A 27,259-nucleotide genomic window follows, 5' to 3' on the forward strand; every position below is an offset into this window, starting at 1 on the left:
ACGTCCGCCAGCTCTTTCAGCACCCTGGGATGAATCCCATCCGGACCCATGGACTTGTATGAATCCAGGTGGAGCAGCAAACCCTGCACACGTTCAGGGTCACTTGGGAGTTTGTCATTCCCACCGTCATGGTCCTCCAGCTCAGGGTACCCTGGGTCCCGAAGCCCATCATCAGTGTTGAAGACAGAGGCGAAGAAGGCATTAAACGTCTTTGCTTTGCCTATATCATTGTCTGTGAGGAGAACCTCCTCATCTAGTAGCGGACCTATGTTTTCTTTGGTTCTCCTTTTTCTGTTCACATAACTAAAAAAACCTTTTTTATTGTCTCCCACAGACATGGTCAGCTTCAACTCTAGTTGGGCTTTGGCCATACGAATTTTCTCCCTACAAACACGAACAGCATCCCTGTATTCCTTCCTTGTCGCCTGACCCTCCTTCCAGCAGCCGTACACTTTCTTTTTTCACCTAAGCTCCAGTAGAAGTTCCCTGGTCAGCCAGGCTGGCCTTCTGCCCCGCTTGCCTGACTTCCGATATTTTGGAATTGCCTGATCTTGTGCTTTTAGGAGGCAGTGCCTGAAGATTGACTAGCACTGATGGATGCCAATGCCTTCAAAAGCAGTTTCCCAGGGGACCTTGCTGACTAGTTCCCTGAGCAGCCTGAAGTCTGCTTTCCCCATATCCAGGGCTGAAGTTTTGGTGACAGTTTTCCTTCTGTCACCATAAATTCTAAACTTAACCACTTCATGGTCACTATGACAGAGACAGCTGTCAGTTGCCACGTCTCCCACAAGACCCTCTTTGTTCTCCAGCAACAGATCTAGGAGGGCATCTTTCCTAGTTGGCTCTCTCAGCACCTGCACCAAGGAGTTATCATCTAGGTGCTTTATGAACCTCCTGGACTCGCTCGTGTCAGCTGTGTGGTGATCCCAGTTGACATCTGGCAAGCTGAAATCCCCTATTAGGACAAGGGGAGTTGATCTCGAGGCATCTCTTAGTTCTGCAAAGAATAATTCATCGGTGTTGTCGTCATGGCCAGGTGGTCTGTAAGAGACTCCCACAACAACATCCTCTTTATTCGTTCGTCCCTTAATCCTTACCCAGAGGCTCTCAACTTTGCCATCGCCAACTTGAATTTCCACACAGTCCAGCCCATGCTTCACACACATAGCCACCCCGCCACCTCGCCTACCCTGCCTGTCGCTCTTGAAGAGCCTGTAACCACCTATTGCAACACACCAGCCACAGGATTCATCCCACCAGGTTTCACTTATGCCAATGATGTCATAGCTGTGGGACTGGGCCAAGACTTCTAGCTCATCCATTTTATTCCTCATACTGCATGTGTTTGTGTAGAAGCACTTAAAATGCTCCTCCCTACACGCAGCACCTTGTGTAGCCGACTGAAGGGCCTCACTAGCACACAGTCCCTCTGATTCTAGCACACCATCCCTTAGCTCATCACCGGCGTGCCTGGTTTTATCCCCTTCCCCCTTTGACTCTAGTTTAAAGTCCTATCTATCAGCCCTGCCAACTCCTGAGCAAAAATCCTCTCCCCTCTCTGAGAGGCACATCCCATCTGGTGCCAGCAGGTCCGGTGTCACGTAGACCTTCCCGTGATCGAAAAACCTGAAATTCTGCCGGTTGCACCAGTCCCGAAGCCACGTGTTAATGTGATGAGTCTGTTTGTCAGCATCGATCCCCCCTATCGGAAGGACAGAGGCAAACACAACTTGTGCCCCTGATCCTTTAAGTAGTCGCCCCAAAGCCCTAAAGTCCCTTTTGATCGCTCTCGGACTTCTTGTTGCTACCTCGTCATTACCAGCCTGGAAGACCAGTAGCGGGTAGTAGTCGGTGGGCCGTACCAGACGCTTGACTTTCTTAGTGAAGTCTCTCACCTGAGCCCCAGGGAGACAACAGACTTCCCTGTGGGTTGGGTCCCATCAGCATATTGGGCCCTCTGTCCCTTTCAAAAGGGAGTCCCTCATGACAACAACCCTTCTTTCTTTTTTGACAGTTGATGTAGCAATGCAGGGGATAGGTTGTCTTGCCTTAGGCATCCTCTCCAACTGGGACGGGCTTTCGTCTACTTCGTTGTTCTGACTGTTGTGTTCTAGACCCTCATACCTGTTATATAAGGGTAGATGGGAAGGTGAGATGGGCAGGGACAGGGCTTGCCTACCACCCCGAACACGAACCTGCCTCCATTCCCCTCCTTGGTCTAGGTCTCCTCCTACTGCCTGGTGGGATGAGGGAACTTTTGTCTTTTGCATAGCAGGGGACATTTGTGCTATGGCAGGCTCATGAGTCTGTCACAGAGAGAGTAGAGTACACCTCCACCAGCCAATTTCCCTCTCTGACTCCCTGATGCTCCTGAGCCTGCTCACCTCCTCCCGAAGCTCTGCTACCTGGCTGAGCAGCTCTTCAATCAGGCCACACCTCCCACAGGCATACCCCTCGCTGCTGCTGTCAGATACCGACAGAAGACTTGGGCACACCCTGCAGCCCAAGACCTGGATGGCTGCGTGTTTCCCTGAGCCCTCCATCTGAGTAGCCACATCAGTGACTGCGGCTGGAGAGGCCGCAAGAGATGCGGAAGCCATGGTTTTCTGCCTGGTTGATACCACGGCCAGGTTCCTTGCAGGCAGGTTACAAGTACCGGAGGGAAAGACCGCTGCAAAAGAGTGGCGAGGGGCCCTGCCTGCTCACCCTGCTCACCCTGCCCACGCGAACTGCCGTGCAAACTGCTGCGCCCCGCCTTTCTGAAGCACCACGCCCTGTTTGCCCGCCCTGTTTGCTGCCCTCCTGGTTGCTCGCGCTCCCTAGGGGCTGCTTTTGAACGGCTGGGGAGGGGGCGCTGCTGGCTCCGCCTACACCTCATCAGCCTCCCTTGCAAGGGCTGCCGGGTCCCAGCAGCTCCTTCGGCTGCTTCAAGTGGCCTGGATGCCAAAAAAAAAGCCCTGCCTGTCTCGATCCCCCGCTCCGCTGCAGAACGTGTCTGTCCTGGAGCTGATCGCCTCGGCAAGTTGCTGAGGGTGCCCTTGATCCCACTGCCAATATCACTGATAAAGGTATTAAACAGCAGGGATCCCAAGATGGACCCCTCAGGGACACCACTCATCACCAGCCTCCACCTGGCCATAGAGCCATTGACTGCTGTATTCTGATATCCATTCTTAGTTAAAGAAGAAGAGGAGTGAGTAGGTGTACATTTTGGAGGGCTTACAGTTGTAGGAATCACTATTAACAACTTATTAAATGTGGACTAAGAAATACAGAGGAATACATTGGCATATTCTCCCATGGGAGAAAAAAGTCTAGAATATTTTAGGTCTTAGAAGAGGACAGCCATAATTCCAACAGTTCCTTTTAGCTAACAGAAAAACTTAATAACCTAGTTTATAATTTCTCCTGTTTTATTTTTTCATGTAGTTATTTATAGAAATATAAAGGAAATACAAAAAGTGTGATCAGATAAGAATGGTTGTGTTCAACATCCACCCTTGATTACTTTGAATATATGTGCACAAGTTCTGGGAAACAATAAAATGGTCTTCAAATGCACTAGCATCAAACTTAGACACAAGCAGCAGAATTTAACAAGACACCTTGTTTCTTTAAAGAATCTCCAGCGCTAGTAAAACATATCACTTTTCAAAGTAAAAACACGCAGAAATTTCTGAAATATTGCCGAGTTCACAACTGCATGCCCGTGAGGGCACTCTGACTCATACCAGAAGGACTCTGTACACACCCTTTGCTCCTTGTCACTCTCACCTCAGACACAGGCTGTCATTTCACAGCCATAAAAAGGTTTAAAACCCAACTCTCCCTTGACCCTTCTCCTTCCATCCATTAGCAGCAGGACTGTGAAGTATTCTTCTGCCAAAACATTGCATTGTGTAATTGGTTTTGGTGGGAAGAAAAAGAGTTCATAACACAGGATCAATTAATTGCACCATATGCCTTTTATAAACATACCCATTATTTATAAACAATCGATAAACAAAGTTGTAATTGTGAGGCAACCCAACCTGTCAGTTGCACATCTTGTACTGGTAACTGGTTATTATCTGTTGCCAAATACAATGATTTTTAATTTTTTGTTTTCCATGAAGATCAGAAGTTAGAGTTTCAAAAGTTATGTGAAACTCACTATTTAGGGATTGCAAGCAAGGTTTCAGGCTTCTGAAAGTTTTTCTTCTTCTGTGACAGCTTCATTCATTATACACTGATTTTATTTCCAAAGGTGTTTGTCTATTTAGCAAATGACCAAATTTGAAAAACAGCCTTATTAATTTACACATTAATTGTACACAACTACATTAACAAATTGAAGGAGACCACCACAATTCAAAGTCTCTGACAAACAGTTGTTATGAAGTTGCTAATGGCACCAGAGAAAAGCATAGGTATCAACAAAGTAAAAGTTAAGTTATTCCAACAGCTCCTTGTCATTCTGACTTCAGATGTGCTGAGGAAAAGTCCTTTATTTGTAGCACATTTTCTCCCTTACCCTGCCCTAGATCAGCCAGTAGTGGTAGTCCATTCTGTTCATTGCCTACTACAGTGATGTACTATGCCTCAAAGGAAAGGAGTCCAAGAGAGGTCAGCTTCCATCAGAGGCTGTGCATGATTCACATCAATCTCCAAACAACCTGTTCTAGGATAACATTCTTAAGTTTCTTTGAGATTTAGTTCACTAGATCTCCCCTCTCTGGGCAGAGGTGTTTTGAAAGCCATTAAGGATATGTGACTGATCCCAGGTGCTGTCTTTAGTTTTGTGCTGATTGCTTAAGACAGGACTTGTGCAGCACTAGCGGAATCAGCCAGAATCAGAGATGTCCAAGCCCATCATAGAGCTACACCAGAAAACTGTACTAGCAAAGTTTCTAAATCATCCTTTTGCAAAAAGTTGTGTTGTGGGAAGTCTGTTTCTTTCAATGACAGGGGAAGGAGAAAGTCTGCTAAAGCTTTTGTTTCAAATTATTTTTCAAAATGTTTATTTCCCTGTTTACAAAAACTGATTCTACACCACAGACACCTGACATGTTGAGGGTCTTATTGTACTAAAGGTCAAGTCCCAGTTCAAATATGCATCCTACAGATGACAGGAAGTCATAAAAATATGTACTGAGTTTGTTACCAGACTAAAATATTTCTTATCTTGTCTGAAGCTTCTTAATATAATGTCATTCCTTGTGTCTCAACCCTTCAGTATTCCCTACTAGAAACACGTTAGAGTTTTCTACGTTATATTAATAAATGATTACTTGATGCATTTAAAAAAAAATTAAATTCTTATATATACATAAGGTATTTAACAAATTCTTTTTACTTCAAATTTATTTTCTTACCTGAGCTCCCATGCACATTCTGCACTGGGAAATAATGATTCCCCTTCAGTGGTTTCCTATACCTATACTGCCTGTTTATATGCAGTACTTCATGTAGAATATTAATGAGCTACTAACTTTCAAATTGCTGCTGTGACTTATCCTTCAGCAAATATCATCACCACCTTCATATTCACCCCCTTCCTTTTATTGCAGTTCTCTTGTACCACAGTCCTTAATGCCAGCCATATTTGAAAACCCTTGCAAAAGCACTGCAGAACTGAGTCTGTTGCCTCCTCTCATAATTAAATACCAAGAACTCCACTACCTAGACAGGATGACTATGAATGCTGCCAGGAGTCCTTCTTGTTTTTCCAATCTAGGGAGAACAGATCATGTTCTGCTTCAATGCTTATAAAGAAATCTTAAGGGCTTTCAAAGCACCAGACATTTTATTGTACCCTGCTTTCTTTTGCAGCTCTGTCAACACAGCTACATCAGTTTACCCTGGCTGCAAACCAACCTCTAATTCACACAGCAGATTGAATTTCACCTAGCGTCAAGAACAGCAGTGCTCAGTAACCATACACACTCTTCAGATTTCTCCAAAGCCACTCCTATAATGTAGCAACACACTGCTGTTACATTCCATCAATCACAGGGAAGATGGAGGGCACAAAGAGTAGCCTTTGTGATGTTTACGAATTACTTGGTTACCCACACCAGAAAGTTGATACTGGCAACAGAGTACATATACACCTTCCCCTAAGAGAAGGGACAGTGAATATTTGGCTAACATTGCTGATGTGCAGAACCATAACTAGATCGGACACAAAAAATGAAAAAATGTTGGTGTCTCAAAGTTCTTCATCTTCCAAGGTGCTGGGCAATATTAAGTGCACTTCATGTGTGAAAGTGTACTATTCCATCAAACGAGCCATGAATCTCAAGAGGATGATTTATCCTTTATTTTCAGGAAACTGACACAGAAATATGATGTCCTATATACTTCTTTACTATAAAGATAATGTCTATGCTCATGTTAAAGGATTCAATTACAATGATTTGTTGATTCCCTTACAGCAAGTTCCATCAGTAATTCCTCTAGTAGTTTGTTCCTAGTGTTCATATTCTGAGAATGACTTTTCTTTTGCTCCTATAAGTATGAGAACATAATTATGCTCAACATTTGATAATTATAGGATGCCCCAAGATACCATATTGTCTGTATTTCCTGTCAGAGAAGTTAAAATAAATAAATGAATAAATAAAGCAAAAAAGCAAGGTCAGCTTAGCAATAGCCCAGGCTGAAATAATTTTGTTTAAGCATGCTGATTTCTGACCCAAGGATCTCTACCTGCAAAATTCATAGATAACAGGCACTGTATGTATGAATATTAGAACAATTCAAATAAGAAATCTGAGTAACTGTTGAGAGAAATGTGCTGATTCACAGCCACTTGTGATACTCATTTCTCATTGTATATGCTTACAGTTTTTTTGTTGTTTGTTTTTTGTTTTGCTAGGCAGAGAAAATGTCTATAACATTTTAGGTATGGTAGGGGGACAGCTATTGGCTCATTTATGTTTCTTATAGCTCCAACATTTCATGGAAGTTTTACTTAATATGCAGAAACATCTCAAAGCCCCATTCTGAGCCATCAAACTACCCTGTTCCATATATATAGGAACAAGCTAAAAATATTACTAAAACATTTTCCTAGGGGACTTCACAGGAATGCTATTTTGTTTTGTAGGCTAGGAGGAATGTAACTCTGAGTGATCAACTCAAAGATCATACAATGACTCCATGTGGAATATGAAGTAAAAGGCAATGATTTGTCTCACATTCTGACTTCTGCTTTCAGGTGAAAATATCCTGCTTCAAGAAAAAAAAAAATCTTCAGGAATCCCACCAGCTGCTTAGTTCTTTGCAGAATGTAAAGGCATATTTTCTTCCATATTCATCTGAATTAGCAACTATTTAAACACTGGTGAGAAGATATTTAACTCAGTGGAAGAAAAGCTGTTTTATAATTAGCTGGCATAATTTCATAATTGGTTTTGTAGACTGCAGCATTTTATTCTTGGTCTTCACATTCATCTACAATATATTAAATCCTTTGGGAATTCACACCTAAAATTATCCCATATCACCTCTATCCCTCGTTAATGGCCAAGTAATGTGGAACACACTGGTCTTTGCCAACATCACAAGCATACATTCAGCAAAGACTGCATATAATTATGCCACTATTTCACAGCATATTATTGACTCCAAGTCCTTGATCTAAATAAAAAAGCAAGCATTTTTTTCTTCTTCGTTATTCTCACTCTTGGAAGAGTGTTGACTGTCATGGAAATATGGATCCAAATGGAATTTAAGGCACCATATATGCAATAAATTCAAAGGGATTCACATTAGGATGAAACTACAATTTTTACAAAGCTGCAAAAAACATCGATGGATGCAGAAGTTACCTCTTGTCCAGATCTATTATAGACAGCTAAATCTTGTTATGCACCTCTTCCTTTCTATGCAGAAGTTAGTTTAACATTTATATCAAGGAAGACCAGTGCACATAAGGCCATTTAAGTTCAGAAAAAAACATTTGCATCTAGTTCCTGTTTTGTATTTTTATAGTTCAAGTGCCCAGAATGCATTTTCTTTCATCTTTTGACGAGCTTTCACCAGCCCCATTCACCTCATCCTCTCAAACATCCTTCAATTATTTTTTTTATTTTTTTTTTAATAGATGTGCTATGATTGGATTTGCATTTTGAAGCTTTCTATTCACTGTTATACATGGAACATGTCAAAGCTTTGATTTCCACTTACCACCAAACAGAGAAAAAAGCATACACACAAACACTAAACGAGCTCCTTTTTAAAAGTACACTGCAGATGAAAAGCAGAATTGATGAGTGCACAGTATCAGCAATGAAAAAATTCTATTTCATGTTTAGCACAACAAAACTGAGAAAGATCTTTTATCTAACTAGTGTTCTCACTGACACCTGCAATAAAATTGTATAGATATCTGTTCCTATTTTGCTTTGCATTTACATTCCTCTTACCATTCACTTTTCCTATTGCCTTTTTTGTTTTGTTGTGTTTTTTTTTTTTGTGTTTTGTTTTTCCAAATAACTATGATATGAGTAACATGAGCGATAAACATACATAATTGCACAAGTCCACAATTTCTCCAGTTTCCCCTTCTCATTCTCTCCCAGTATATTTTCTCCCCTTTAACAAAACAGTAAAAATGCAGTCTATTCTTGCAATCTGTTCAAGTAGTCCTCCCACTTCTGGTAAGATTCAAAGCAAAGTCAAAATTAAATGAAAAATCCCTAGCATTTCAGCTACTTGGTCACAACACTGGTCTTTTTCCATTCTAATAACCACTAGGAGACAATATGGAAGAAACTTTCTGTACATCAAACTCTAGCCTTTTCAGAAACAGTGATTCTCTTCACCCCCTAGCTCTTAAACATCACAACCTAAGCTGATATTATCTTGACATTTTAGTTTTTTTCCTAAGGCTAGTTTACATGTCCTCCATTTTCCAGCTTGGTTTGGTTCCTTCAGTCTAAGTTTCTCTCTTGTTCAGACAGCATCACAGAGAGTGACTAGTCTTCTTGAACTTTCATTGTTCTGAGCTTTGTCTGGCTTCTCCAACTACTGCTAATCTCTTTTCCACTCATTGACTCACACAATGAATAGTAGCTGCTTCCATTCCACCTGATTCTTAAAGCAACCATGTTTGAAGATGCAGTTTACCCGTGTCAAGAATACTAAATACATAGACATGACAATGCTATAACAAGTAGTTTTTTGTCACTCAACATAGTTGTTTCCTCTGGTGAGTTAAGAACACATAAACAACAAGTCTAGTTCAACTACAGCAGTCACACCTGCAAAACTGCATTTGCTACAGAGATGATGCTGAATTGAAATGTCCCTTTTTAATTCTGAGTAGGAATACCTTTATGGAGATAGAGATTTTATTATTATTATTTATTTATATATATATTTTATTTTATTTTTTTAATCTATATAGAGACAGAGATTTTAGGGTGTACCCATGAAAAAGGTGCATTTGTTGAGAAGACATTTTTGGAGCATCACAGAAACATGCATATAGAATCCTGCTCAGAACTGAAAGCCTAATGAAAATCCAAACTGCATTAAAGTATTTAATAGAGTGCACTTAGGAAGAAATAAACATTGGAAGAGAAGTCCATCAACCTTCATTTACGTGCCTACTCATAGTGCAGCAGGTCTTTATTACTAGATTGCAACAAGTATTTAGATAAAGATCTGAATACATTCCAGTTTAAGTATTTTACATTTTTTAAATGCAAATTAATGCTTACAAAAAATCTATCTACTACCGTTTGAATGTTATATTGGCTGCCTCTATGTAACAGTATTTAAATAGTCACACGAAGAAAAGTGTGCGAAAAGCACTAATGAAAGCTAGTAATGAAAACATGTCACAGAAGAATGGCTCCCCAGTAGACTACAGTGATATCTACAAGTCTAACAAGTTCAAACACTGTAGAGGATAGAATACTTTGTACTTGGAATATTCATGAGTTCATTCACATAAATCCATCATCTTGATATTTACAGACAATGCTTGAAAATTAATTTGAAATGTTACTTAGCTTTAAAAAAGTGTCAATTCAAGATACAACTCTTACATCAACAGAATTTATAAACACTAGAATATTTCAAATTAATATCGTGAGGTCATGACTTATACTTAGTCTAATGGATAAACTGTTTTTTTTTTTTGCTTGATTGTCCTAAAGGTTTTGTTTTTGTGAGGTTTATGTTTGTTTTTTTTTTTGTTTTATTATTTTATTTATGTTACAGGATTAATTCATTCAGTTAAAACTGACTGTGAAAGCCTTTTTGATGAAAAACAGGAGGATCATACTCAATTTATGTCACAGACTATAATTCCAGTCTGCTGCTCTTCACCCCAACCCTTTCTTGTAACTTTACTCAAATAAAGCAGTAGCATAATGACATCTGGGACATGAATCCCCCAAACGTGCCTAACTGCAGGCTCTCTTCTTCTACAAGCCCACTGGCAACCCCTCTATAATTGGACAAACTTGGAATTCTTTTTTAAAGTAGAACTTAGCAGTGACAAAAAGGTTATCATCTATGCATAAAACTGCCAGAAGAGCACCAGCTACTAACAGGCATCAGTCTAGGGCTAGTGCAAACTTAAACACCCATATTATAGCATGGACATCTGGGCCTTAGCACTGGCCATTTCGCTCTACAGATTCGCTCCAGTGTTACATCACCTGCTATCACAGCTCTGGCCAGTACTCAGGTTATTTCAGCCAGCGCCCTGACAGTCTTTCTGGATTGTGCTGAATGTATGGACTGAGTTCCTGCTTACAGCCAAGAGAGACATCTGAACACTTGGGCTGAAGGTAGACATCTAATTTCACAGCTCTGAATCTCACCTGAAGTGCTCATCCTTCTTTGTTCTTTGTTCATTCACAGCTCTTGCACAGAAAATATAGCACCCTCGCTGGTAATATGTTTACATTAAATAAATTAATTTTCTTTTTTTTATTAGTTGCTTGTCACATAGCATTCACAATAGGATGTTATAGAAGAGCAGGAGGGGCAAGGAGGGCATGTTTATGTCAGGCTGGGGGCAAGGCTGTCATTTAGGTTTGTGCAACCAGATTCAGACATGTACATGGTACAAAAAATAAAAAATCAGCAAAGGTCTCGCTGTTGATAAACAGATATAAATTTCCAGATTTATTTTGTCTAATATCTGTTCCAAGAAGTATTCAAGGCTTTCTGTAATGGCAATATTTTTCATTCACTCTGAACCTGGGAGACATAAGTAGTCTTTGCATAAAGCTTACATTAGAAAGCAGAACTCTCACCATAGGATGGATATTATTCAGAAAGATTTTTTTTCCAGTAGCTCCATGTTGGGGCTCCAGGCAGTAAGCATGTAAACAACAGTTGCTATTTACATTCCACAGGGAGATGTAGAAACTGCTTTTGTTATTTATAGCATTTGGGAAACTAAAGCAACAAGTTCAGAGTGTATGTACAATTGTCTGTAGTAAATTGATTCTCTAGCACTTCCATTTAAGAAAAACGGCATCTGCTATCTTTCCTTTCTGCTCATTAGTTCTCTTTCAGTTATAAGCACCCAAAACATTTTTACTCCCCAATTTGCACAAGACTTATGAGCACTGAGACAGAGTTCAATGCATCCATTTAGAGCACTCTACTTGATGTGTACAACTTGCAGTCCAAAAGAATCACAGATGTAATATTGTGGCAGCTACTTATGAAGATGATCTGTGCTTCCATTATATGTCGTAGGTGTAATTACTTCAGGTATTTTGGTATTTTTCAAGTCTTTAAAACATTCCAGTTTTCAGATTTTCTTCCTCAAATTGTCCTACAGCAATTAAGTGAAGTGAGAAATAAAGATACTGCAAGAATACAGATATTAAATAGCTTAACATAGCACCAGCATAAACCCAAAGTTCCAGTCCTACGTATCTGATTTTATGAGTGCTTCTAATGACTAAGTATTATTGAGATTTTTTTCCAGTTTAAGATGTCTAGAAAGCAAAAGAAAGATTTACATTACATTTCAAAATATCACCAGAACTTGAGTTCCCCTTTGTTACACATTTATGCAAAGCCACAGGAAACAAGTACTTTTCCAGCAAGAGTTCCAATCAGTGTAACTACTTTATTTTACAGAAACTCATTATATGGGGAGAAGAGCATAATAGATCCTTCTATTTTGTTTAGTAAATCAAACTCAGTCATGTCTCCGTAAAAATATATCAGTTGAGAAGCCACTTCACTGACAAAATCAGCAGTTGCATTAACCTCATCTGATCATTTAACCTGAAGGATGTTTAAAAAGCGTGGCAAAATAATGTCTAAATATTTGTTGCGATGATTTCTTCAGAATAATGCAAAATCAGAGACTTTATCAAAAAGTCTGGATAACATCATAAATTGTAATTATTTGGGGCTTAAGACTTGAGATATAAATCATGGGAATTAATATAACATCTATTACTGACTATTGATGCCTCGTACTTATATTTAAATTAAGGTACAGAAAATTATTCAATTATGTTAATGTTCTGTGTGTTGCACAGAAACTAAGAAAACGTCCTCCCTCTCAGAGCTGCAAAATTCAACACAAATAGTAAAAACTGAGTGTGAAGATGTATAAAATCCCCCACCATCTTAAGGTTTATACATTTATCTCTGGTCTTGAGAGCTTTCTTCTGCCCTTAGTTACACACAAAATTATAGGTGCTACCCACTGGCAGTTACTCAGTATGTATGTATGTATGCATACATAACTGTTCATACAATATCAATAGATTTAATGTCTGCTCAGTCATCAAGTGTCACCAATATGCTGGCATTGAGCATACTCAGATGCATCTGCTGGAATCTCAGCTTATATTTGTTCATTTTTTTTCCAAATGAGACATAGTGAAGGGTAGGTGCTGCAGTGAATTAAGATATCAATGAACCCAGAACATCCATGGATTATTTTGTCAAATAGCCTATGTTCATATGTAATTATGAAAAGAAATATTAATTTTCATTCCTAATTACATTTTTGCTTTGAGAATGAGAATTACCTCCCTTATACTGAATCTCAATTTAATTAAATTAAATTAGACTCTTAAAGCATTGAGTTATCTGGTAAAATAAATTAGGTATAAAGTGTGGGTTAGCACTTTTATAAAATATAGATAGTGCTATAGTACTTTTTCATGTTTTTCTTTAAAGCTGGCTTGTTAAGGATCAGCTACATCTCGAGGATGATTTACACTTGACAAAACCAGTGTAATTGAAAAATTATTATGGCTACTGCTACTACAGTTATACCTGTTACCACAACATAGTAATCACACAGTCAGAACTTGAAGAATGCAAATGTGTCAATTTGCATTTTAAGTAATGAATTTTACAAACAGTGTTTTGTCACCAGTTTTGTGTACCAAGAAAGGCAAACAAAGAAGGTGTCAGGACAAAGCTTTGATAATGCAACAGCGGCTGGAATCCATTATAGGGTGAAAATGTCAACACTGACTGATTCTGCAAGAAAGTATTCCAAAACCAGATATTTTAGCTTGAATTTATTTATTTATTTATTTTTCCACTGCTATATTAAAGTTAGTTTACTTCCAGACTCTGAGGTTGTAACTGTGAAGGGGCTGGAGAAACATAGAGGTAGCGATGACAAAAGAGGAAACAAAGAAATCTAGTTGGGGACACAGACACATAACCACTCACAGAGTTACTGGGCTAAAGGAGGATGCGCATATGCCATAAATCAGTCTTTGCCATGACAAAATATGTAAAGATGCACTCAAAAGATAATATTTTGGAAGCGTATGACCAATGGGAACTCTGATTTCTTCCAGGAATACTCTGAAATCCAGGGCACTGACAAGCACAGAGGCATAGGAAACTATCCTACCATTAATGTGTTGAAATCTAATGCGATGTTAGAAATACCAATAGTCATAATTCTAACTGACAGTTGAACAAATTGCAACCTCAACTAAGAGAGAACTTGAGCCTACTGAAGTGTGAGTAAAAGAATGCTTACTTTTCCCAGATTCTATTGAGGGTCTTGGAAGTTTTCCAACCAACTGCTTCTACCAACCAGCCTGTGTCTATAGGTCCTAACCACACGACTACCATTCACATGAATGTCCTCAGCACTGTATAAGCCAACAACTCCATGTTTATACCATGTCATCTTCCTCATGTTTCCAGTACTGAAGATGCCATAGCTCATCTGGCTAACGTTGCATTTGTCATCTAGCAGACTGATTATCAGCTTAATTTACTAACAAAGACACTTCAATGAATGAACTAGTACCAGTTACGACGTATCGTGTTCTTTTTCCCCTCAAAAGTGCTGATTCCTTGATACAGCTACAAACAAAAAAATTAATTCTAATGTACAGCAAGAAAATGGTAATGCCAGTAACTTCCTAACTCTCAGACAAACCTGCTTCACAACAGAGCAGAAAGCTTGGACCAGTATTTGAGTTTTTTATTCTACAGCAGCAACAGCTGGCTGAGTAGCTACTGAATGTTAAACAAGGTGTTGTGGCAGATATCCAACATCTTCCCTCCCTCTTCTTTTCCATCTACTGCATAGATGCATAGATGGGTATTTTACTCGTTTAGAGCAGAATTTGAGCAAAAAAAACCAAAAACAATACCTGTGGCAAAGGGGGTAGCAGGTTCTCTGGCATAGCCAGAAGTATAAAGCCTACAAGATAATTCTGTGTTCAAACATTAGTTATAGCTTTCACTTAATAAAAACCTTGTACATGAATTTAGGAATAAAAAATAAAAACAATAATAATTAAAAAAAAAAGAAGTCCTGAAGTCTTAACTTGCTCACAAAAGGATATTTACAGAAAAAAATGGGATTACCTGCATGAAGATAAATGAGATCCAATTCCAAAATCACTGTTTTTAGAAAACTGAGAAGTATCAGGGTGGAGTTTGACATATTAACTAGCTATACCCTGTGTGAGTAGTTCTATCTGTAGCAATTTCTATAACTACAAATTACTCAGAGGGCACATTTACCTGTATAGTATCCTCATTACTTCATAATTCACAGTACCTAGTAGAAACATCCTTAAATTATACTAGACAAAAATATTAAATGGAAGATCTTTTCTTGCTCTCATACACCATCCATAAGCCAAGCAACGTGGGAAAAGGAGTCATATGCCAACATTATCATTTCCTAAATCTGCAGCTTAAGTCCTAGAACAGCTGAGTTGTGCTACTAAAATTAGTGTTTTACAACAAGACTGCTAAATGAGAGACAGAATGTGATGGCTCATACAGATGTGGGTGTTACAGAGTTAAACATTCCAGAATTCCAGATTATTAAGTTCTTTCAGAACATTTAGGCAAGGTGCTGTACCGGGGCCAGGTCTGTAGGTTTCCTGGTAGACCAGTATAGCATACCAATGCTGATGCAGTGTTGTCCTTGAACATGTAAACCTCAGTACACAGAACACTGAAGAAGCAATTTAGGTTCTTACTCCTGCACAGTTTCCCAGGGTCAATGCTTAGAAATCTTGAGGGAGAAAAATCTTCTTCAGCGGAAGGGAAAGGTTTTGAACACCACTCGCAAATATAGGCAATAGTACGTTTTTGAATAGGTGAACTAGCAGCTCAATCCAGCCCAACTCTCTTTTCCACTTTCCTGAACCTGCCATGCAGTTTTCTGCTTTTTGACACTGAATTGAATATATGGCATATACAAGCTATGGCTATACGTGGCTGTTCATGCATAAGTTTAACCTTTATAACAATTGGAAGCCTTTCTTCTTTGTTTCTTTCAAGATTTTGTAGGTCATTTTTTTTCCTAAGACAATGCACAAGTCTGAAGGACAGCTAACATTTCTTGGAGTTCTTGTTTTGTTAGAAGTAATTGCTTCTAGCTTAAATCTACAGATATGTACTGCTGTATAAAAGCTTTTGTTAGCCTATTATCTCTAGGTAAAAATGTGACAGCAGAGATCCATAAGTGGGGTCTCCTACAAGAAGCAGCCAAAGTGTTCTCTTATTAGAGAAACAAATAGTTATCTCCTAGCAACTAGATAATATTCACTTTCCAAAGTGAATTTTAAGGAAATTGTCCTTGAATATCCATATCTGCTTAAGAAAAAGAAGTAGGTAGAGACTGAACAGGTTTTGTACAGTAGAATAAAAGAAAGGCATAAGAAAGGCTCAGTGACTGAGGACAATTTCCTCTAATTATCTTTTTCAGCTTTTTTTTTTTTAATGCTGATACTTTGTGATTCATGTATCAGAACCAATTTAATTAGAAATGTGAGTTTGTTGAAATAAACTTCCCTCTTTGATCTGAAACTATATGAAAACCCCAAATGCTATATTATTTTACAATCCAAGTCAAATCCTACATTCAGAACAATGTCACCTCTCTGTCCTGAAGTACAGCAGTATCTTAAGACCCTGGTCTAGACCACGGTTGTTTCTCAATGCTCAGACACCACATGCTGGGGTATGGCACAGATCCATAACAGTCGTAAGAGGATTAAGTCAGCTTAATATAGAACACATATTTTTAGCTTGCAGGAGACAACGACAGCAGCTATAGCAAAAAATAGAAAGGGGACTTGCACAAATGAAGCAGAAGTGCTTGAATATTGATTTTGGACTGTACTACCAGCTGGTACCCCTAAGACTGGGTGAAGGGAGCATGAGAAAATGCACAACGAGGAGCATGACACTGGAATACCAAAACTCTGAGAACATCACCTTGTTGCATGGTCAGCAAAACAACTCCTTGAGCTAGGCTGCCATATCGAATGCTACTGAGAAACAATATTATGTTCCTGACACCACACTGAGAAATGAGCTGAAAGAAATGATAACTGCAAGGCATGAAACATGTAACTGCAAGGAAATGAAACCCCACCCCACCCCAAACCCAGGAGTCAGCTCAGCAGAGAGTAGATAGCAACCCTCTTCTTCCAGGTAAACAGCTGCTGCACATTTTCCCGTGATTTAAAAGCATGGCTATTAACTAAATGCAACTTGGCAGAGGCATCCACTGAGGCTCCCACAGGTTTGCACATGCAGAGGTCTTCAAATCATTTGTATTCCATTAGATGGCTTTTACACTGGTGTTGGCATTCACAGAGAGTTACAGTCACAGCCACCCTCTTCTGTGCAGGACAAATAGTATGTGAAAGATCAGTAGTAGGTTTTCAGCATGAATAGCAGCAAGGCCATAGTACCCTGTAATGGTATGGTGGTAAGAGTAAGTCTCTCCAAAAGCTCAGAGTTGGGCAAGAAGTTGGTGCCCTCAGGTTAGATCCAAATGTATAGACATTTACAAAAGGGATGTGTTGAAATAAACATGCATTTTAGCAGGCCCTTCACATTCAACCACTGATGGAGAAAGGTTTCTCAGCCTGAAAGATTCACCCTAATGACAGTCTATAATTAACAGAGCAGATATCAAGATAAACAGATCATCATCCTCTCTTTCACATCATCTGAATGTGCAAAAGCTATGCCCCTGCCACAAAAATGTCTCAACAAAAAATTACTCTCTCTTTATTGAGAAATTACTTACAGGCAATGAAAGTTTTTATGTCACTTAACTCCATATAGATGAACTGCCTACAGATGAGCTAGTTAATGGTCAGTTAGTGGTTTGAGATGGAATAGTACCTACGGTGCATGACAGAGGTTGCTAATCTGTTACCTACATGAAGAGTGGATTCATGAACCAGATGTTCAGGAAACACCATTTGCACTATAAATTCTTAAACAAGAATTTGTAAAGTAGCCCTCTTTACACAGCTTCTTATTGCTCCCTATTTAAGAGTTACTTTCATTTCTGCTTTATGAAAGCATAAATTTCATTTATGAAAGAAAAATATATATATTCTTCTTTTGCTGACTTTGTGATCCTGTAGGGTATAATCAATCAGAGAAGAATCAGGTTTATATGAGTGCACATTGTCCTGTAAGTTGGTGGTGTGACATAAAAGATACTTTAATAAGATTTTTAAAAGCTAAAGTAGACACTAACTGTTGCAAAACTACTGCTAATAAAAAGAATGGTTAGCATTTTTTGTATTAGCAGACTTCAGTCTTTGGTTTAGTCACTTAAATGATGTGTTATTTATTTGATGAACGTGAATGTTCTGGCAAACATCTACTATGCCTCAGATATTTCCTTTCTTCAGGAAAAAAAGGATTCATATCTGACCACCTACCCTCAGGATATGAGGTGAGGGGGTAGGAAAAAGGAGGACTAGCATACAGTGGACAGCCTTGGAGACAATCCAGAAGTGTAGCTAGAAGTGAAGCCAATTATTATTCAGTATCAAACATGAAAAATTTTGTAGTAGCTAAAGAGAAGACATTGTTATTATATACCTTATTTAGTGATTTCTTCATGTCTTTCTTACAAGGCTACTATATAATGATGGTAAATACTAAAAGAAAATCAAATGAGAGTAAGAATAAAAAGAGAAATAAGGATTAAAAAGCAAGGTTTAAAATTAAGATATTAACCAACTTTGTATGAAAATGAAATTTCTTTGAACATAATTGTGAAATGTACATTTCAAAATTCAGTGCAAAATAAGTTTTTTTTTTTTTTTTCATTTTTATTTTTTTCCCTCCATATGAAGGAGACAGCAGAAAGAGCTTAATGAAACAGAAGTAGACAGGTAGCCTGAAAAGCAACTTTAGTTACTAGCATGTGCTTGAATGCATGCAGGTTTTTGGAGAAGATCAATAATGAGCATGGACTGAGCATTACTGCTGTATACAATATATGGATTTTCAGTACTTTCTAAAGGGATGGCATTTTGTATTTTTCTTAACCTGAATTTTTAGTGTCAGGGCATTGAGAATACATGCAGCACTAATAGCACAGTGCTATCAGTCTCAGCTGTCATTGCTAAGAAGACTGCCAGCTTTATGAGATTCTCCTTTACTACTCTCTCTCTCCCCCCTTCACAAAGTGAAAAATCTTGAAATTATGTTATGTCATAAGTTAATTATACCAATTAACATGAGGATACATTTGACCCTGATGTCACTATGCTCCAGTCTCTGACAGAAACTAGCCTTCGTTCCAATAATACGCTGTAAAATGCATCCTTAGAAAACTTCATCACAAATAGCCTTTTTTTCTAAGTGACTAGTGCTATATTTCCATATGTATGTATATACACGTGCATAAATATTCATGCATCTGTCTGTTGTATATGCATACTAAGCAAAGATAAAATGTCCATTTATAGAAGGTTTTAAGTTTTCACATTCTTTAACTTGTTGGTTTCAGTTACACTGCAACAATTGCATGATAATATTCAGAACTGACCGATCCTATGAATGAGTCAGCAGCAATGCTTTGTACACCCACCCAGAGAGATGATCCAATCCCACTAGCATACTGCAGCTGAAATCCTGGCTCCTTATTTTCACAGAAGACAAAGAAATCAAGAAAATTTTTTTTTGGTAGGTATAATCAAAATCTGTGCTACATGTTATTTTGTAGTACTGATGGATCCTGCCTAAAATGCTGGGTTTAGTGAAATCAGTAAGATAGTAACGTAAATAAAAAATTAGATTCTTGATAGAGAACTATATTCTAAGCCATATCCCCTAAAAATAATTCTCTGCTCTTCTGGTAGAAGAAAAGAAAAAAAAAGTGATTCCTCAAAAATCTTATTAATAGATGGATTATCACACTACTTTTAACAAAACTACAGTTTTGAAAGCTGTTATATTTTTCAGAGGTTGCCAATACAAATTTCTTCTTGGCAACATTCAGCTATCTTAACTGATATCACCATTACCCTCAATTGCTTGCATCAACTGTCAATTCTTTGTTCCATAACAAACAATCCAAACAATCTTTGTTTCATAGATATATCACCAAACAAGGTGTTTCCTACTGGAAAGTGTTGTCTGTGAGCTGGATATTTAAATTTCAATGGTTTTATTTGGCTTCCAGGAACCTGGAATGATAAACTGCCCATTTCAATGAACATCACATGATGATCTAGTACATGAAATGAAGGAATTCTTTCTGATGAGGTCATATGGCATCAAAGCAATCATTAGTAACTTCCAATATTTCATTATATTAATATAGAATTATAGAGATATAAGTACAAGGGATTCCCACGTTCTGCTGGGATAAAACGCTTCCTTTCCTGGTTCAGAAAACAATTTCCATTAGAGCTCTAATGCTGGACACCAGGTGGATGTTTTGAGCTGCATACCACAAGCTGCACTGGCATACATGGAGGCTTCACATTTGTTAAAACAAAAGCTATTCTGTGATATATATTTTATACTTCAAATGCATGTTGCTTCTTTGTTCATAGCAAGGACAATAACTCTATTGTTTCACTATCACTTTACTGGAGTCCCATAGCAAATATCTTCAAATGCTTCCTATATATTAAGTCATATTTCATGGGTAGCATAAGATAATTTCTCTGAGAAAAGTCAAGGGAAAATCACTGACTAAATTGAATCACAATGGGTTAAGACAGAAAGATATCTAAGTCCAGAAAGCCAGTGGAACTAAATGAATCTGGCTTCATTATAACCTTGATATTTATACCTCTGCACTAAGGAGGTCTAGAGGACACAGCAATGTAACACCAATATTTTCTTCTGTATGCAATGGATATTACTATGCACAAGTGGAGGCAGAGTTAAGGCTATACTGACATCTAGAACCAACATTTCTCTCACTGTTGATCACTTGAGTCTAAGACAACAGTATTACTTTAAAATACTTCAGAGTTTATATTGTGCATATGTATTGTGTAATGCACGCATTTATATAGCACATAAAAACTTATACTTTGAGATAAATTATTTATGAGAGCATTTGGGGCTCAGTCTTTCCTTGATGAGGCTGACACAAAGATATTTCATGATGACATCTGGATCCTTTGTTCACAGATTTAATTTACCTATTTAGCAGTGAAACAAATTCTGAAACATTTTGGTAGTATTTTCCAAGTACCTTCTTAAAAATCTGCTGAGAAGTTTCTTCCCTGAAGCAAGTAGCTTGTTTGCTCAAGAGGGTAATGAAACTAGTAGCTGTAGGACAAAGGAATGTAGTCCTACCGGCAAAAAAAGATCCAGTTTCAATAACTGAAAAACAGATACTGCTATAAGATGTCCTCATCCACAAAGTAGAGAAGTAGGAGAGGTGTGCCTCTGCCACTCCCCCCCCTCCATTAAAATGTAAATTAACACTGCATAGTAATTACGTTTGAAGCCTGCAATGAGATAGTTTGGATTTAAACAAGATTGTAAGACTACAAATAATCTTTACAACAATATTAATGGAATAGAAGTGAAGAGCTACAAGTCAGCTATAGAAATCACTATACCCACACTCTCCAAGAACGACAAAATTAGCTACAGTGAGGAGCCTGCAAGACAGGAACCTTGATTATCCAAGCACACACTGGCCATCTGATCTTGGACGTTGGCAATAAGAAAGGTAATCATTTGGCTAATTATATTATCGGTTACCCAGCACTCCCATATGTTCTATTAAACAAACCTCTGGCATTATGAACAGCCCATAGGCTGATCTGTCAGAACTGAAATGGAGATACCTGGACTCCTAAAATGGGTGACAAAGCTTAATTAAAGTTAATGGCAAAACATGTTCTCAAATATCATCTGGCCTTTAACAGCTTAAGCTCTGAAAGATACAAAGAAATTTCAAACTAACTCAGGCAATCCAGGGATGTGGCATCTTTGTCAATTCAGCACTGGACCTAACTTTAAGTAAGTAAATTGGATGACATAAAATCCCCTTTGATGCTTCCAACAAAGAGTTATGAAATAAAAGAGTTCCCTGTTATCAAGCCTTTTACAGAAAAATGAAAATTTAGGCACTTAGTGTCATGCCTGCTGTCTCAGATACCAAGTTAGTTAGCTAAGTATCTCAGATACACAGTGTTTAAGTAAAATTTTCAACAGGATGGGTTGCAAAAGATACCTTCACTTAATTGTGCTTGGTGTTCATGGTAATTTTTTATTTAACTGAGCAGGGAAGAAATTACTTCATTGAAAGTATGCATATTTCACTGTGTGTTTTCCTTACAGAGACACCGTTTATGCATTCCAGTGAACAGACCTACCCAGTAGGGATTTAGTTTAGAACTCAACAACCAATTTCTTTCTACCTACCATCTCCATGTGAGGAAAATGGTATATTTGTGGCCTTTATGTGCATCCAGACCACAAAAAAACATACCTGATTTGGCAACTTTACACAAGCTTCACTTAGAAATTTTTCACCTGGATTAAAATGTTTATCTGTCCCTTCCCTCCACCTTTGGAAACAGTGAATGAGTTAAAATAGCATATTCAATCTAATTTAGTCAGTCTCTAAATTCTGGATCAATATTACCTTGTTTCTATAGACAACACAGCCTCTTCATCCCCCCAAAACACTGGATCAACAGACACGGAGGTTCTTCTCCAGAACCTCCATCAAGAGAAAAAAGTTTATTCTAGGATATGACTTTTTTATTACATTGTTTAGAGTCCAAAAGATTCTGCAAAAAACAGATAACCCTCTTGCTGTATAAATCCAGTCTCTTCAAAACACTATCACTGCAATCAACTAATCTTCTCTGTAATTGCTTAAAAAATAAAAATCAATGAAATTCCAGAAGCAATTAGATTACTGAACTGGTGCCTAGAAAGACATTTTGATACCATTGCCAGTAAGTATAATGTATGAATAAAAGAAATACTCTCCTGTAGATAATCAGAAAACATCCTTCAAATGGGCCAGGATTTATTGTAGAGGAGTGCAATTCTTACTGAAATAGGAGGTGTAGCACATTTAATCATGCTGAAAGGATTTGGCAATTATTATACACTTGAAAAAAAAAAAAAACAGGACATATTTTGTGTTGGTTAGATGTAGGTAGGAACTATATATAAAAATTATAATAGACCAGCTTGGAAGCTTTACACATTAAGAATATTTACAGGCCTCCCTTTCACATGCTTACAGAGCATTTTGGCAATCTGAAGTATTTTGATATCTTAATCTCATGGTGTTCAAATTGCTTCATCAGATGAGGTGCAGCTGCAAATTTAGAAGGGTCTACCACTGTAACAACCATTATGGAGTCTAGCCATATGCTCACATGCCAAATTGGTAGTCAAACATTCTCTGCTTGCTGGATGCGACAGTTATTACTTGATCCAAATGATCTTTAATTGTCATGTCACACTGCATTTATCATGCAAAACTTGGTACAGTGCTCTAACTGTCCCTTGTGTTTGGCATAAAGCATTGTCATTAAAGTCTGTTAACTGTTCAGATGTGGCATCAGGTGTCATTTTTATTTTCTCTCAAACAGTTGGTGATCCTGGACACCAAAACTAGCAGCATGCCCTGCCACTAGGACCATTTAGCATCAGCTGCCATTCCAGCCTTGGAATCAAGTTGTCATTATCTGACATCTAGAAAGAACAGCTAAATGGCTCTAATACTTTGTTACAATACATATTTACAAGCATGTTATAAAGTCTTATTTTCTTAAAACCCATCTTTTTTCTTTTTCTTTTTTTTTTTTTTAAATATAAATCATGAACAACTCTTTGAAAATGGACTAGCCAAACTAAGAGTTTTTCCTCTTAGTACAAGGCTGAAATTAATAACATCACACAGCTCATAGAGGTTGTATTACTTAACATTTGCGGTATTTTGCTGTATCACTTAAACCAAACATTCTGCCTTCCTCTACAACTCTACTTGCCTCCTTCATTCCTAACACTTTGTCATAGCAATTAAGTACTTTGTTACTTCAAAATTCTAGTACTCTACACACTTCAGAAGGTTGCAGACCAAATATAAGGACGAGCTTTCCTTAGAAAGATAATATTTGGATTAGTATTTCAAACTGAGTTTCTAATGCTTCATTATTAATATTTCAGATAAGGGTGTCTAAAACAGCACAAAGTCAGAAGGTCCAGGAGTCAAGTACTGCTGCTTCCTAGATTAAGAAAACAGACTCTGAATATAGCACTTGCATTTCATTTAGTGCCTCCTGCCATGCCAATAGCCCTGTGTTGGAAATAACTATTTTAAGGAGGAAAGTTACAAAAATACTCACTGTCATGTTTTTGAGAGCCCCTGTTAGTACTTCACAGATTTTTATTTTTTTTTTCCTTTCAAAACAATGCTTTTCATTACAAATTACTAAACTCCCTGTAAGAGGTACAGGCTTACATGAACACTAAATAAGGATCCAGTTGTTTCTGTGGCACGTTGCTGAGTGAATGGCAAGTGCCTTCAACACTTTAGGTTTAGCGCTATTTTGTTTTGACCACTAAGGTGCCAGTTGTACCTCCTTGTCTTCCTCCTTTCCCCTTCCGTTGATATCTTTTTCAGGACAGCCTTTTCAGGCAGAGCCATAGCAGTCCTTTGGGCAAAGAAAATGAGAGTAAAGTCTCATGAGCTAAGCAAGACCAAAGGTGTCCCTTACCTTGAATAAGCTGCAACATCAGTTGCCTGCTGCTGCTAGCTTTCTCTCAGATCCAAGGCTTAAAAATCAATAGCAGCTGTTGAACAACTGGAGTAATAAAACTAGACAGTGTTAAGGACCACATGATGCATTGACTGAATCACTGTATTGCAAGTCGAGGTAACAGTGAAACACCCATGGTCACCATGAAACAGGGGGGATGTTAAATGAATTAAGGCATTTTCTCCTAAGTAGCATAATAGAATCTGATTTAACAGTTACGTCAATTTTTCAGAGACATGCTACAACACCCTAAAGAAAAGAGACTAAAGGAATGATGACTGCTTGGACTTAGGGCTGCTTAAGTGATATCTTCAAAAAAAACAAAACGAATAAACAAAAAACATAAAAGACCAACCCACCACCACCACCTCCCTCAAACCATATCCAAAACCAAGAGGAAAAAACTTAAATGAACAAAGTTCTGTAACTGCCATCTAACTTGACTAGGTTAGTGCTTTTTTCCTGAAGACACTGAATAAATGCCTGAGTGAGCAAGTGTTAGAGAAGTGACAGTGCATTTTCAAATACTCAGCTTAGATAAAAAAGGTAGTTTATCACATTAATCAATTTCCTTTTCAAGATCTTGATATAACCTGTGGTCTCAGGGAGTAGACTAAACAGCTGTTATACAAACAGCACAATTATCTGAATATCTTTGCAACAGAGAAGAAATACCTCCATCAACAGTGATGAGCAAGCACTTTAGACCACTTGGGATTCCAGAGAAATAATTCTAGCAAGCAAAAACTGCAAATTGGGAATATTACTTACCTCTTTTGAGTTTTGCAGTAAAATCTTGCTGATTAGCCAGGTCATGCCTTTCTTTAAATATGGACATTTACATAAAAGGACCAGCAGAAACATGCAGTTTTGTTGCAGTGTCTTCAGGGCACTTTGGTATGCTGATTTTTTTTCCTCTAAAAATTTAAGGCCTGCAATGCAGAAGTAACTAAATGTTGCTTACATGAACTAGTGCAAAGTGATTCAAAATGACACAGAAAGGACAGTATCAGAGAAATGAGGCAATTAAAAACAAATGAGAAACCCTGAAGTCTCTACTAGGAGTAAAAATTGGCTTTTTTTTTTTTTTTTTTTAAACTATCAGGTGTTGACACTATGGAAAAAGTCAAAAATGATGACTTGGACTTAACAGGGAGCTTAGGCTTACCTGAAAACCATTTGCTGACAGCTTAGCAAACATAACCCCCACAGAGCAGATATTCTCACAGAAGCTCATGTATTTTGTATTGATAGCAAACAACCTAATGTTCCACTCACCCACCCACACGCAGCTTTACCTTTAGGCAGTTAAAATAATAAGAACCACAAGCTGTAAATTAGTCTTTCACAGCTACCTATAGAAGTCTATTCTCTCTATCCACCCAGCTGTTTAAAGTTTGAAGGCACCTGTAATGCTGTCAGAGATGCTCTGAAGATCACTAGAGGGAAAGCCATATCTACCTCTCCAGCTGCTTTGGGCAGGCATTTAATGCAGCTGTTCTTCCAGCAATGGTGACTTAAAGAGATTTTTGGATATTTGTACCTTTATTTGTGCTAGAGAATCCTGAGTAAACAAGCATTATTCATCTGCATAATCACCATAACTCCAGCTCAATCACACAGGCAGTTATTCTGCTGCATTTGCACAACTCAATTACACATGCACAGTAAAAACAAAATGCATCGGAGGTGCTGTTTTTGATTAAGAGTGGTTAACCACCACAGAGCTGACTGGGAGAAGGAGCACACGGACATATTATTGGGGGTGAGGGGGGAACAAAACAAAACAACAACAACAAACCCCACTCAAATACAAGATAGCCCAGCGTTACGTTTGAAAATGAACCCTTTCATTTCAGATCTGTGTCTACACATCTGGAAGTTCATATTTCATACTTTGAGGAACTGTTGACAGACAAAATTAGTCTTTGAACTTCCTACCTGACACTTTCCTTCTCTTTCCCCCAACCTCAAGAACTAGCTTGGAATTTAAATTATAAACTGTTTAGACATACCACACACACACCCCCCTTCCCTCTCTTCAGAAAAGCCCTAGCTACATTAAGTACAATAATTTCATCACACTTAATAGATTAGCTCCTTGCTATGTTATCTGACAATTTACAGCAACCCCTATTCAAAAAATACCTTTTAAATAACTCACCAATTCACCCTTTCCTCTGCATTTGGAACTGGTGAGATTAATTATAATTAATTAATTATAATTAATTATTCATTAGAATCAGATGCTTAAATTTCCAATTTGTGCTGGTTTCTATGATTGCATCTATATAAGTATGAGCAAAGTAATTTGGAAAGAGAATTTAGTCTTGGTTAATGACTTAGAGCATATCTCGTGAAATGTTCCTGAATATCATGAGACCTAGCAAGCTCTCAGAATTCTCAGAGCCTGTAGGAATTCAGGGGGATCTCATCGATGTATATAAATACCTGATGATGGAGAGGTAAAGAAGACAGAGCTAGGCTCTTTTCAGTGGTGCCCAATAAGAGGAAAAGAAACAATGGGCACAAACTGAACTAGACATGGTCCTAGGCAAGCTTCTCCATCTGACGCTGCTTTGAGCAGAACACTGAATGAGATGATCTCCAGAGGTTCTGCTCAACCTCACTTGTTCTGTGATAACTATATCACGTGGCATAGTAATTTTGAAAAAAAAAAAAATCTGCAAAAATATAATAGAAGTGAAACATTCCGAATATAATAGATCTCTATAACAGTCAGGAAAAAAAAAAAAAAAGAA

The 27,259-nt window shown here is 38.1% G+C and overlaps 1 protein-coding gene across 1 annotated transcript in view; it reads right to left on the bottom strand.

The window, feature by feature from the left end:
* SGCZ (sarcoglycan zeta) overlaps positions 1-27,259 on the bottom strand; it is a 470,225-nt gene that overhangs the window by 377,466 nt on the left and 65,500 nt on the right. Inside the window, exon 7 of the transcript XR_014583197.1 lies at positions 25,269-25,429. The gene's annotated coding sequence lies outside the window, so the exon portion shown is untranslated. The remainder of the gene's footprint in view (positions 1-25,268; positions 25,430-27,259) is intronic.

Source organism: Anser anser (assembly GCF_964211835.1).
Source record: "Anser anser genome assembly, chromosome: 4".
In the NCBI taxonomy this organism is placed as follows: Eukaryota; Metazoa; Chordata; class Aves; order Anseriformes; family Anatidae; genus Anser; species Anser anser.